The following is a 15,254-nucleotide window of genomic DNA, read 5'->3' on the forward strand; positions in this document are numbered from 1 at the left end:
CAATCTTATATTTTTCTGGTCTTTAGCACTATTTTCCTGATTAAAAGAATTCAGGGATCTTTGTAAAGTAGCTATTCCATGTCTTGGCACAGATGTGCCTTGTTGTTACTAGAATTAAAAGTAATGATAATAACAATAATGTTGGCCGGGCGCGGTGGCTCACGCCTGTAATCCTAGCACTTTGGGAGGCCAAGACCAGAGGATTGTTTGAGCTCAGGAGTTCGAGACCAGCCTGAGCAAGAGTGAGACCCCATCTCTACTAAAAATAGAAAGAAATTAATCGGACAACTAACAATAATGTTGGCCGGGCGCGGTGGCTCACGCCTGTAATCCCAGCCCTCTGGGAGGCCAAGACCAGAGGATTGCTTGGGCTCAGGAGCTCAAGACCAGCCTGAGTGAGCCCAAGTCTTCACAAAAAATATAAAAATTAGCCAAGCATGGTGGTGCGAGCCTGTAGTCCTAGCTACTCAGGAGGCTGAGGCAAGAGGATTGCTTGAGCTCAGGAGTTTGAGGTTGCAGTGAGGTATGATGATGCCACTGCACTCTAGCCAGGGTGACAAAATGAGACTCTGTCTAGGGAAGGGAAGGGAAGGGAAGGGAAAGGGAAAGGAAGAAAAGAAAAGAGTTGATATAGTCAACTACAGTAAATACAGACATTCTGTGCATCAAAAGATACCACAAAGAAAGATAAGCCACTAACTAGGAGAAAATCTCTGCAATGCTTTTTGGCTGGCAAAGGATGAGAATCCAAAATGTATAAAGAATTTCTAACAATCTATATTAGTTAAATGGACAAAGGATGTGAACAAGAAATTCACAAAAGAAATAGGAATGTCTAAAAAACATATGAAAATGCTCCACCTCACTAGTAATAGACTTGTGGCAATATCTAATGAAGTAGAAAATGTGTAGGCCTTTGATTCAGCAATTCTACACCTGGATATAAAACCCAGGGAAACTCTGGAACAGTTGCAAAAAGAGACATGTTCCAAGATATTTTTTGAAGTATTGCTTATAATATTGAAAAATTAGAAACAACTTTAAATGTTCACCAATAGGTAGAGAATATAAATTGTAGTATATTCGTATAATGAAATAGTACACAGCAGTGAAAATGTAAGAATATGGATAATTCTCAAAAACATAAGGTTGGTAGAAAAAAAGAATATTGCAGAGGATACAACTTATATAATTTATATTAAGCTTAAAAACATAGAAAGCAACAGTATATATCGTTTAGGCATATTTATACATGTACTAAAAGTTATAAAGATGTTGCTGCTATGTTCTGAATGTTCGTGTCCCCCCCCAAAATGCATGCATTGAAACCTAATCCTCAATGTGACAGTACTGAAGGTGAGGTCTTTGGGAGACGATTAGGTGGCCTCAAGGATGGGATTAGCACCCTTATAAAAGAGACTCCAGAGAGCTATTAGCCCCTTCTACCATGTGAGGACACAGCTAAAACCTGCAGTCTGTGAGAAATTGGACCCTCAAAGACATCACCACTTGATCTTGGCCTTTCCAGCCAGAACTGTGAGGAATAAATTTCTGATGTTTATAAGATACGCAATCTAAGGTATTTTGTTATAGCAGCCAAAATGAACTAAGAGAATTGCCATGGTTATATACCAACTTCAGGATAGTGGATACCTCTGTGTAGAGAGGGAAGGGATTAGAATGGAGGAAGGTACATAGGAAATTACAATTGTATTTGTAACAGTTTTTTTAAGTTAGGTATATATATTGGTGCTCACTATTATATACTATACTTTTTCTTGAGATATAATTAATATATCCTAACATTCATCATTTTAAAGTGTATAATTTAGTGGTTTTTAGTATATTCACAAGGTTGCACAACCACCACCACTCTCTAATTCTAGAGTATTTCCTCAACCCAAAAAGAAATCCCATGTCTATTAATAGTCACTCCCCATTCCCACCTCCTTCTATTCCTCGGCAACCACTAATCTACTTTCTGTCTTGATTGATTCATATAAATGGATCAAACAATATGTATTGTTTTGTGACTGGCTTCTTTCACTTAGCATAAGGTTTTCAAGGTTCATCCATGTTGCAGCATCAATCAGTATGCTGCTCCCTTTTATGGCTGAATAATATTCCATTGTATGGATATATCACATTCTGTTTATCCATTCATCAGTTGATGGACATTGGGTTGTTTCTCCTTGCTGGCTATTACAAATAATGACACTATGAACATTTGTATACAAGTTTTTGTGTGAACACATATTTTCATTTCTCTTGGTTATATACCTACCAGTGGAATTGCTAAGTCATATGGCATCTCTATGTTCTACTTTTTGAGAAACTTCCAAAACAGCTACACCATTTTACAGTCCCGCCAGCAATATGAGTGCTCAATAACACTTGTTATTGTCTCTCTTTTTGATTATAGTCATCCTAATGAGTGTAAAATAATATACACTATACTTTTTTGTATAACTGAATTATTTTTGTAATAATTTTTAAATTTAGTATTTAATAAAGAAGACTGTGGTGTCAGGTACGGAGGACAGACTGGTAGTGGTTCAAACAGAAGGCCAGCAGCAGGGTGCTACAGATGACCCCAGAGAGAGAAGTAGATGGGCCATGGCAGAAGGCATAGAGAGGGAGGGACTAGGGTCCTTCTTAGAGGCCGATGCAAATCTTCAGAGTGGAATTGATGAGTTCAGAGTGTCAGCCCAAAGTAGTTCTGAAATGAGACAGGTTTTCTGGGGCCCCCAAATCCTCCCCCTCACACAAGAGCCAAACTGCCATTGAAGAGCTGTCAGAAATTGATATTGGAGGAAGGGGCCCAATAATTCTGGGGAAACTCTTATTCATGGGATGATTTTGGACTAGTTCTTTTCTTTTTCTGACCTAAGTTTCCTAATATGTGAAATGAAAGATTTGAGTGAACAGTTGTCTCTAAGAGTTCTTTCCTCTAGGTCATGCTAGGACTATAAAGTCATGAGTCTGTCCCTAAGTAGAAGGAAATTCCTGAGATCAAGGTCTTACGTAGAAGAAATGTTTTGGCTCTTATTTTCCGAAAATAAATTAAGCTCAAAGATATGAGAAAAGGGACATAAGGTATTTTGACCCCAAGGATGTTGGACTGTGAACACAAACATTTTGTTTAGGATTATACAAATATCAACGATTTTTCAAGGTAAATTTTTTTGGGGGGGCACCTAATAAGCCAGTTTAATTCCTTCTTTGATTGTCTCTATGGTACAACAAAACTGTTTCCAACTTTTCAATTTTTATTTTAATGAAATTATTTTCACTGAGATCAATTATTTTCCATGCAAACTTGATTGGAAGAGTCAACTAATCAATCCTTTTTTGCTTCATATAAAATTGATTATTGATTATGGCTTCTACCACTTTAAGGCTTCTTTTCTATCAAGTCTAATTTTCCCAGGTCAGATTTCAGATCTAAATTCTGTCCAAAAACAATTGATTCTTTTCATCATTTTTAGTTCATATTTATTATTTTTATCAGTTCTTATATTAGTTTCCTACAGCTGCTGTGGCAAATTACCATAAATTTAAAATAACTCACACTTATTCTCTCACAGCTCTGGAGGCCAGAAATCCAATTCATTATCACTGGGCCACGCTCTCTCTGGAAACTCTAGGGAAGAATCCATTCTTTGCCTCTTCCAGCCTCTGCCAGCATTCCTTGGATTGTGGCCACATCCCTTCAATCCCTGGCTCCATAGTCACATTGCCTTTTCCTTTCCTGTGGAAGGTGGTCAAACCTTCCTCTTATAAAGATTCACTGCATTTAGAGCCGACACTGATAATCCAGGATAATCTCTCCTTCTCAAAATGCTTAATCACATCTGACAAATCTTTGCCATGTAAATTAGCACTTATAGGTTCCAGGGATTAGGACTGATATCTTTTTTATTTTATATTTTATTTTTTTGAGACAGACTCATTCTGTTGCCAGGGCTAGAGTGTGGTGGCATCATCATAGCTCACTGCAACCTCAAACTCCCAGGCTCAATTGATCCTCCTGCCTAAGCCTCTCAAGTAGCTGGGATTCCAGGCATATGCCACCATTCCTGGTTAATTTTTCTATTTTTCATAGAGACACAGTCTTGCTATGTTGTTCAAGCCGGTCTTGAACTGCTGGCCTCAAGCAATCATCCTGCCTCAGCCTCATAAAGTATAAGCCACCATGCCCAGGACTGATATCTTTAGGGGTCATTATTCTACCCATTACATTTCTATTCATTATAGATTGCATAAAATAGTGATAGCTACCAGTACACCAATGTCCATAGCAACATTATTCACAATAGCCAAAAGGTGGAAACAACCGATGTCCATCAACAGATAAACAAAATGTGGTATATACATAAAATGGAAAAGTATTCAGCCATTAGAAAGAATAAAATTCTGATACATACTACAACATGGATGAACCTTAAAAACATGATGCTAAGTGAAATAAGCCAAACACAAAAGGACAAATATTGTATGATTCTACTCATATGAGTTACCTAGAATACAACAGGCAAATTTATGGAGAGAAAGTAGAATAGAGGTTACCAGGGGCTAGGGAGAGGGGAGAATGAGGAGTGTTATTTAATAGGCATGAAGTCTATTTGGGATGATGAAAAAGTTCTGGAAATAGATAGTAGTGATGGTTGCACAACATTGCAAATGTATTTAATGCCACTGAATTATATACTTCAAGATAGTTAACATGATAAATTTTATGTTATATGTATTTTATACAATAAAAAAGTAAAGCTAAAGAATTAGGAATCCCTGTGATCTGGAAAATAAAAATTAAACAGAGTAAAAAAAAAAAAAGCACATACAATAACTAATAATTGTATATATTTCTTAGCTTATCTAAGAATAATTGGGAGCAATTTCCTTAGGATATTGCAGGATTGCTGGATTTCTTTAGGATTTGCCTACTGTGTTGCTAATAGGATCCTCCTACATATTCTTGAACACTTTGAGTATGGTGCGCTAATTGTTCACACCTTTGGCAGAGCAAAGAGCAAATGATGGGCAAATGTTCTTGTGTTAAAAAATGGAGGAACCGGGGCCAGGCGCGGTGGCTCACGTCTGTAAACCTAGCACTCAGGGAGGCCGAGGCGGGCGGATTGTTTGAGCTCAGGAGTTTGAAACCAGCCTGAGCAAGAGTGAGACCCCCCGTCTCTACTAAAAATAGAAAGAAATTAATCAGACAACTAAAAATATATATAAAAAAACAAAAAAAAATTAGCCAGGCATGGTGGTGCATGCCTGTAGTCCCAGCTACTCGGGAGGCTGAGGCAAAAGGATTGCTTGACCCCAGGAGTTTGAGGTTGCTGTGAGCTATGATGACGCCACAGCACTCTAGCCTGGGCAACAGAGCAAGACTCTGTCTCAAAAAAAAAAAAAATTGGAGGAACCAAAATACCCTTTTTTGAACAGGTGTAGAACTCACATAGGATTTATGTAGCTAAGAGCAGAGGAAAGAGGTCAGTTCTCTGCTTCTGATGAGGACAGAATCAGCAGATACTGCAAGAGACTTGGATGGGATACAAGGAAACCTTCCTGACAGTCCTCTCACCATTGTAGAATGAGAGGATTGGACCAGGAATTTTCAAGACTTCTCCAGCTCTTAACAGTATATAACTCTGTTACTTAAAAAATGAATAGGAATTCACATTTGCCGAGTGCCTGTGGCTTATTTGGCACTGTTCCAGGTGCTTATTTTAGCATTAGCTTATTCAATTCTCATGAGTCTGGGAAGTTAGTATCACAATCCCCATTTTACATACAAGGAAATAAAGGCTTAGATAACTTACACAACTTATTCAAAGTCCCAGAGCCAGGAAGTAGCACTGCTGAGAACCAAAGTTTCATGCTCCCCCTTAGGCCACACTACAGAGTCTTTCTCTGTGGAGCTATTTGGGATGAGGAGAAAGGTGACTCTGGGATACAGGCCTGGGCCACCTCTTGCTCAAAGGCAGGATCCCTTGAAGCTGCTTCTCCCATCGTTATGTCAGGTTCCAGAGATGGGGGCTGCCGATACTGCCACTCTTCAGAAATCTGGCTGGAAACTCTGCCCATAAATCTTCAAAGCCCTTTGTAGGTGCTCACCTGCCCTTGTAAATCACTGGAGCATCCATTTCCCAGATGAAGGGGTTGCACCCCTAAGAGAATAAAAGAGACTTGGTCAGGAAAGGGCAGCCCCTTTTGACACAGGTGTGATTTTCATCATTTTGAGTTCTCTGACCTAGAATGGGCAAAACAAAACACAAACCAAGTTACAGTGGAAAGCACACTGTGCGTGAAGGATCTTGTGCATGGGTTTTATTAGAGGATATTCCATAACAATCTCTCATCAGTCCTGGTCTTCTGGCCTCCAGTCCATTCTGTACCTTGGTGGCCTGATTAGTTCTCCCAATGCATCGCTCTAGCAAGGGCCCTCTCCAGTTCAAGAGACAAGTCCAAACTCCATAACTTGGTATTTGAGGCCCTTTGTGGTGTGTCTCTATCTCTGTTTTTAACTCCTACCACTCTTGAATGGATCCTTACCCTTCTCACTGTTCCCTATATATGCCTCATCTTGTTCCACTACAGGAACTGTGGGGCCCGGGCCCCATTCTAATTTCTCTTCTTCTGGTAATAATCCCTCCCTTTTCTTTGGAGAACTCTTTGCTCTTCGCTCATACACAGAACCCTGTATCCACCAACAGAATCTACATTCCAGGCCACAGGGTTTAATTCAAGTGGCCAAGACTGACTCTATTTTAATCTTCTTTGGGACTTTTCCGCTAAAGGTGGCAGGGAAGGCTGTCTTGCTTTCCTCTGATTTCCTGTAACTCTCATCTGGACCTCTCTTAGGGTACCTAGTAACATGGTTATTCTAACATTCTCTGTGAGATTGTCTCAATTGCTGCTTTCTCCAAGTGCTCAATTTTTTTTTCCCAAGTGCTCAATTTTAACAAGCATTTACTGATTACCTCTTACAAGCAGACATTATGCTATGCTCTGGGGATTCAGAGTTGGATAAGACACAGTCCCTTGTTGAACGGACAGATGAATGAAAATGCTTCTCTGGGCCTTCCCCAGCTTATCACAGGGGATTTGAGCTGAAGGAAATAAGAGATATAAAGTTCAAAATCATTAGCCTGGCATTCAAGAACTTCTACAATCTGATTCTAATTTTGTCTACCTACACACACTCTTACCGCCAGCCAAGGTGAACTGTTTGTTGACCTAGAACACGTTGAGATGTCCCCATTTGAATGTTTGCCCTGGCTCTGATCTTCTCCCACAATCTCTCTTCCTGGTTTTCTCTTCCATTCCTACCTTCCTTATTCTCCATCTCATTTCTCCCTCTCTTTCGAGATTTTCTATCTCTTTTCTTTTCTTTTTTTGTCTCAGACCTGTGTGAGACACTCTCTTTCTTCCACTTTCACCTCCTCTCCCTTTTAGCCTTCTCTCCCTTCCTTTTTCCCTCCTTTTCAGTTTCCCTGAGCTATCTTTTGATGATCCCCTAAATCTCACCCTTATCTCTTAATTTTCCTCTCTCTTTTATTTCCTGACCTCCTTCCTTCTCCACCAAAGACCTGCCAGTGCCCTCCGCGGTTGTGCACAGTCCTCTCCCTCTAGGAACAAAAGATAAGATAAGGCAATCTAAATCAAACAGCTTCTAGATCTCATCACAAAAACTTCTTAAAATGGGATGGAAGGGAGATGGGGAGAAACGTGGAAGGGAGATGGGGAGAAACGTGGAAGGAAGAGTGGATCCTGGCAGCAGAGAAGAAGCTATCTAGTGACTGCTGGTCTGCTGGTGAATCAATGGGGAACATCATGCCATCACCTACCTCCAACCCATCCCCAGCTCTTCCCTTTCCTTCCTCTGATCAAAGAACTGGGAAAGGCCAGGCAGGTGTGGTGGCTAATGCCTGTAATCCTAGAATGCTGGGAGGTCGACAAGGCAGGGTTGGTTGAGCTCAGGAGTTTGAGACCAGCCTGAGCAACAGCGAGATTCCATCTCTACTAAAAATAGAAAAACTAGCCGGGCCCAAAAATTAGCCTGCTGCTGAGGCAAGTGCCTATAGTCCCAGCTACTCCGGAGGCTGAGGCAGGAGAAATGCTTGAGCCCAGGAGTTTTAGGTTGCAGCGAGCTCTGATGATGCCAATGTACTCTACCCGGAGTGACCTCGTGAGACTCTGTCTCAAAAAAAAAAAAGAATTGGTAAAAATCAGAACTGCAAAAATCCTTGCCATTCATCTACTCTGCCTCCACAATTTTGCAGCTGGGAAACTGAGGCTAATGACTCAACTAGCTATTGACCCAGCAAATCAGCGGTTCAGCAGGAACTGGAATCTCAGGAAGTGCTGGCTGCCTAGAGGCCCACCTCACCCTGCCAGCCCCAGCCGCGGACTTAAAGCAGAGGCCACCCAGGCACAGGATGGTCCGTGGCTGCCTGAGGAGGCGGCTGGAGGCTGCTGGAGGCAGGGGGGAGGAAAGGGTTTCCAGCAGCTCCGCTTTCAGTCTGCTCCTCTGCTCCACAAAGGGCCACTGTCCGAGCACAGAGGGACCCTGGAGAGAGGCCTCCCAAGGTGCTCGGCAACAGGGCTGAATTTCATCACACTGGGCCTCCGGGCCAAGTAAACATCAGGGTAGGAACAAGGCCCAGCAGTTTCTGCAGACTGCCTCCTGGCTCCAGGCAGGCTCAGTGGCATCCTCACCCAGGACTTCCCTGGGACAATAAGGAGGGCTAAGGTCATTGGCCCAATTTCATAGCTGCAGAAATGGAGAATCAGGGATGAGAAACTGGCTCTATCCATTGCCCAAGGAGCAGACAACCATCCCATACCCTTCTTAAGGAGCAGGAGTTTTGCAAGAAATTTTTAAATTAGTTCAGAGGAAGGAGAGAGCTCTGTAAGCTGGAGTAATCAGGGAAGACTTTTTGGAGGAAGTATAATTTAAGCTTAGCCTCCATGTTTAGGTGTAATTTCCACAAATGAAAAGGAAGGAGAAAGGCATTTCAGGGAGAGGGCACAGCACTGACAAGGTGTGGCGTCTGGAAAGCAGGAGCATTTGGGGTCAATGAAGAGACCTATCTGGCTAGGGTAGAGAATTCACAGAGGAAAGGGTGGAAAATAAGGCTGGAGAGTTTGGTTGGGAGTTAAACTATGACTAGTTTTAACAGCCAGGTCGAGGAGTCATAGGGAGAGCAGTGATGGTGAAGACAGAATTTTAGAAAGCTTAGTCTTAGAAGGGTGTGAAAGAGGCCCTATATTTAGCCCTAATCCTCTAGATAACCTTGGGCTGGTTATGACATCTCTCTGGGGCTTAGTTTCTTCATCTTTAAAATAAAAGCATTACACTAGAGAATTTTGAAGCCCCTTCTATCTCTAAAATGCAAGGACTCTCTGTTGGGGAAACATGGACCATATAGAATGAAGAGGGGAGACCGAGAAGCTGGGAACACAGTCTGAAGGTAATAGCCAAACCCCAGGTATCTTTGATGCATTTCTGCAGTGAGTCATCAGCCCAGAGCTGCTGAATGACCATCACCACCACTGCTGCTGCTGCCAGGCACTGTGCCAATTACTCCTCCCTTTTTTAAAACTTCGTTGTTGTGACTAGGAAATGCATACACACACTGTGAAATTTAAAAGTCATAAAAGGACGTATGTATGATAAAAATAAGTTTCCCTCTTTCGCCTATTTCTGGCCGCCCATTTCTTCTCCCATTCTTACCAGTTTCTTGAGTATCCTTTCGGAGATAATCTATGCATATATGAACCTATACCTGTATAAAGATTCTATAAAGATTCTTTTTCTTTACAGAAATGGGAACATGAGAACACTGTTCTGCACCTTGTTTTTTAACTTGGAAATTCTGGAGATCTTTTCATATGAGTATATAAAGAGCTGTCTCATTCTTTGTATGACAGGACCATGATTATTTATTTATTTAGAGACAGGGTCTCGCTTTGTTGCTTGGGCTAGAGTGCACTGGCGTCATCATATCTCACTGCAACCTTAATTTCCTGGGCTCAAGCGATCCTCCTGCCTCATCCTCCTCAGTAGCTGGGTCTACAGACACACGCCACCATGCTCAAGTAATTTTTAAATATTTTTGTAGAGAGGGAGTCTCACTACATTATTCAGGCTGGTCTCAAACTCCTGGCCTCAAGCAATCCTCCCGGCTCAGCCTCCCAAAGTACTAGGATTATAGGCATGAGCCACTGCACCCGGCCAGGACCATGATTTTTTTTAAAATCAGTTCCCCACTAATTTATATTTAGTGTGTTTCTTTTCTATTATATACATCAATGAATATCCTTTGTATATATCATTCAGCACATACAAGAGTATGTCCACAGTATACATTCCTAGAATTGAAATTATATGCTAAGCTCTTTATACAATTTAATACTTAACAATAGTTAAAGGCAATCATAATTATACCAATTATGCAAATGAGAAAATTGAGGCACAAAATGATTCAATGACTTGGTCAAAATCACACAGCTCTTATATAATAGAGTTGAGATTCCAATATGGACAGTCTGACACCAGAGGCACCAGACTCAAGCACTCTACCAGTGGTACTCAGACTTTAGCATCACCTGGAGGGCTTGTTAAAACATAGATTACTGTGCTCTACCCTAAGAGTTTCTGATTCAGTTCATCTACATTGGGGTATGAAAATTTGTATTTTAATAAGTTCCCAGGTGGTCCTGACACTTCTTGTTCAAGGACCACACTTTGAGAACCACTATACTCTGCTAGTTCTCCCACTATAGCTGTTCAGATAGCCCAGAAAGAGAGGAGTTGGTACTCAGCACTTGGCTTTGATGGGACCAGGGTTGAGGGACACAGGAAAGGCTTCCTGGAGCCCATGAGTCTATGCTCCATGAGGACAGAGTTAGAGTCTAGCAACATGCTTGGCACATGGTACTCAATAAATACCTGTTGAATAAAGAAATAAATTAATTAAACGTGCTCCATGGCTGGGTGCGGTGGCTCACGCCTGTAATCCTAGCACTCTGGGAGGCTGAGGCGGGTGGATCGCTCAAGGTCAGGAGTTCGAGACCAGCCTGAGCAACAGTGAGACCCGGTCTCTACTAAAAATAGAAAGAAATTAGCTGGACAACTAAAAATATATGCATATAAAAAAAATTAGCTGGGCATGGTGGCGCATGCCTGTAGTCCCAGCTACTTGGGAGGCTGAGGCAGGAGGATCACTTGAGCCCAGGAGTTTGAGGTTGCTGTAAGCTAAGCTGACGCCACGGCACTCTAGCCAGGGCAACAGAGCCAGACTCTGTCTCAAAAAAAAAAAAAAAAAGTGCTCCATGCATCTTGGTGCTGCCTCTTTTCCCAGCCCCCTGGGAGTCCCCTACCCTGGGAAGCCCCACTGCCCACACTGGCTGAGAGCCAAATTCATGCTGTGAGTGCCCTTGGGAGTGAAGCCATTAATTTCCTCCCATTCCTCCCTTGGCTTATAATGAAACCAATGAGGCAGTCAGGCCCCTGTTATTAATGGATAGATAACATCTTAGCATGCTAGAGCTCATTTGAGATAAACTAGTTCAATGCTCTCATTTTATTATTATTGATAGCAATAGCTATAACTCATAGCATACCCATGCAATTGACATGCTTGCTTAAAAAAAAAATCCCAGGCCAGGTGCAGTGGCTCACACCTGTAATCCTAGAACTCTGGGAGGCTGAGGCAGGAGGATTGCTTGAGGTCAGGAGTTCAAGACTAGCCTGAGCAAGAGCGAGACCCCATCTCTACCAAAAATAGAAAAAATTAGCCGGGCGTGGTGGTGCACACCTGTAGTCCCAGCTACTCGGGAGGCCGAGGCAGGAGGATTACTTGAGCCCAGGAGTTTGAGGTTGCCTGTGAGCTAGACTGACGCGATGGCACTCTAGCCCAGGCAACAGAGTAAGACTGTTTCAAAAAAAAAATCCTAGCCCTGCACAGTGGCTCACACCTGTAATCCCAGCACTTTGGAAGGCCAAGCCAAGAGGATCACTCACGGTCAGGAGTTTGAGACCAGCCTGGGTGACATAGGGAGGCCCTGTTTCCAAAAAAAAAACACTTTTTAATTAGCCGGGCTGAGGCAGAAGGATCATGTGAGCCCAGGTTACAATGAGTAAATAAATAAATAAATCCCGCTAACCAGTATTTCCTTCCCCCTTATTCTGGTACACAGCAACTCTTCCCAGAGCAGAAGGCATTCTTCACCAGAGTCCAAGTCCTCCCCCTGCTGCCTGCCGCCCCTCGGCCTGTCCTGGGCGCCCTTCCTTGCTGGTGCTTTTGTTTGGGACCTCCGAAGGCCCAGGCATGTAGCTGAAGATGTCCAGGCCCAGACGCCTGGACGAGCAACACCTCAGAAGCCATCGTGGGGTAACCGGAGTGAAAGTGGCTGTCAGTTAGTCCGATGCAGCGGTCAGCCGCACTCCAGGCGGGCAGTCTGATTCACGCGTTTACTGAGTGGCTACTGCGCGGAGGACAGATGCAGCCAGCGGTGGCCAGCTGTCCTGTCGGCCAGGCTGGCGGCCTCAGACGCAGATGCTGGGGTCAATCAAGCCGAGTCAGACGGAGGTGGTCAGGGAGGGAGGGTCAGGCCACTCAGTCCTTCCGAACCCCCTGACTCGGCTTTGGTCGGAGTCAGCCGGCCACGCAGACTCGGCAGCGTCGGGCAGATGTGGACAGATGTGGTCAACAGGGGCGCTCCCCGGATCTCCCGACACCTCGAGGGCGTGTAGTCCCCTGAAGCCAGGCAGGACACGAAGGCCCAGGGTCGTCCGGATCCGTCCGCCCAGCAGAGATGTGGTCAAGCCGCTGGCCCAGACGCACGCGGGCAGTAAGCGGTGGTCAGGCAGTCACAGCTTGTCAAGCACAGATGGAGTGTGGTCAGCCGGCGGCCATTAGGCCGCCTCAGTCAGACACACTTCGTCGGGCCCAGATGCAGTCAGCCAGGTGAGCGCAGCCAGTCAGTCAGGGGCGGTCGGGCGGACAGATCCAGCAGACTTGGTCTGTCAGGTGCCCGTGAAATCTGTGTTCAGTCAGACATAGCCTGACACACTCGGATTATCAAGCAGTGGTGGCGTCTTTGGTCAGTCAGACGGTCGCTCAGGTGCCGCGGCTCAGGCCCGGATGGAGCGACGGAGAGCGTCGCTGTGGGGGCCGCGCGGGCCTTGTTCTGGGCGGAGCCTCGGCTGGAGGCGGGGCCTCGCCCAGGGCCGGAGGCACTTTCCGGGGCGGGGCCTCGTCATTCTGGGCGGGTCCGCCCCGCCTTCCACGCCCCAAACCCCTGCCCTGCAGCCTCCCGGCGTTGCCGTGGCAGCCGTGGCCGGGTCGCTGGCCGCAAGTCTTTCCTTTCCCGCCCTGGGGCGCCCCAGCGCCTGCCGCGTGGAGGTCCTGGCCCTGGGGCGGACTTTCTAGAAATGGCCCATAGGTTCGGTAGGACGCGCCCGGCACAACGGCAGAGTCCCGCTGGGGGATGGGCACTTTATCATCCCCTTGTACAGGTAGGGATGATTGAGAGGCTGGGAACGACTCACATAAGGCTACACAGCAAAAAGTGACAGAGACCAGAGACCCAGACCCTCCAGATCCCCAGCTGCTCCCCTGACCCTGCACCGCCCCTCAGGAGAAATAAAATCTCTCTAGGCAGAGAGGGCATATCCAGAAGAGAGAACAGCCCATGCCGTGATATGATTAGGGGACTCTGGCTTAATAATGACAAGGGCGAGTACTCACCTTGTACCAAGCACTGTAATGAAAGCTTTATATATTGAGCCTCACAGTATTCCTTTGAGGTTCTATAATGATTCCCTTTTTACAGATAAGGAAACAGACACAAAGGGGTTTGGCGACTTGCCCAGGGTTAGGGGCTGTGAGGTGCAGGAGCCAGGATTGGACCCCAGGCAGTCTGACTCCTGACATGTTGGCATGTGAGCCCTCAACACACCGTCTCGCCTCTCCTTGTGACCTCCTGAGAGCCCAGCATGAACCCCCCCTCAGATCTGCTTCTAGACACCCAGCCCTATGCTGGGCCCTGCAGCAGGAGGGTCCTATAGGAGTCTCTGCCTTGAGGACTCAGAATAGGGAGCTATCAGAACCTAGAACCTAGCCAAACCCAAATCCGGGGACATACTATGGGTCTGTCTCACAGTCTTCAGAGAAGGGGAAGCCAAGAGGCCACTGGAAAACTCGGTGGGCTGTCACTGGGGAACCCCATGAGTATGGCTTAAAATCCAAAGGTCTATAATCAAGTTCTAGCAGCATGAACCAGAGTTAGAAACTAATCATGAGTTGTAAACCCAAATGCCTAAAGGGGCCAGAAAGGTAACAAAAGTCATGAGAAGGAGTCAAATAACCAAATTGGCAAAACTGCCCCATCTAAAGGGGCAACTGCCTCTTTGTCCCTGCTGTGTCCCCAGACACCCAGGTCTCTAGTCCTCTAGTTAGGTGAAGTTAGCCAGGTCCATTGACGTGGAGTCTCCGCTTCTCCATTGTAACACTGAGAAGGAAAACTTTGGCTTTATCTCACAGGATGAAATTTTATGGAGATCAAATGTTATCATATGTAGAAAATACTTCATGAAGTGTAACAAACTCTATAACATGGAGGGGGAAGGAAGAGAATGTTGACTCTGTTATGCATCTGCTACATGGTCTACAGGAGTTCTGACAGCGTTCCTCTGAGGCAGGGATAGCATCCTCTTGTACAGATGAGGAGATACCCTTCAAGGAGTGTGTTGACTTAACCAAGGTCACAAGCTGGTGTGTGTTGGAGCCAGATTTGGAACGTAGAACTGTCTGATTTCTAACACCAGTCACCAACAGTTTTGCAAAGTGTGGCTTGGGTCCCAATGGTCACACCAAGATGATTTCAGGTGGAACCCAGATGAACATTTTTTTAAAAAAAATAGGTAATGTAGTTTTTATTTTCAATTATAGAGGAGGTTTGTTGACACTGTAGAAGTCCTAATTTTCACACAGCCAGGTTTTAGTAGACTAAATAATGACCATCCAAAGATATCAAGTCCTAATCTCTGGAACCTGTCTGTAAATGATACCTTATTTGAGAAAAGGATTTTTGCAGATGTGATTAAGTTAAGAATGTTGAGATGAGGAGATCATCCAGGATTATCCAAGTGGACCCTAAGTGCCATCACACATATGCTTATAAGACAGAGGGAAAGGGAGATTAGACAGACACACACAGAAAAGGAGGAAGCAACA

The sequence above is a fragment of the Propithecus coquereli genome, unplaced genomic scaffold (genome assembly GCF_000956105.1).
Source record: "Propithecus coquereli isolate 6110/MARCELLA unplaced genomic scaffold, Pcoq_1.0 Scaffold122, whole genome shotgun sequence".
Lineage (NCBI taxonomy): Eukaryota > Metazoa > Chordata > Mammalia > Primates > Indriidae > Propithecus > Propithecus coquereli.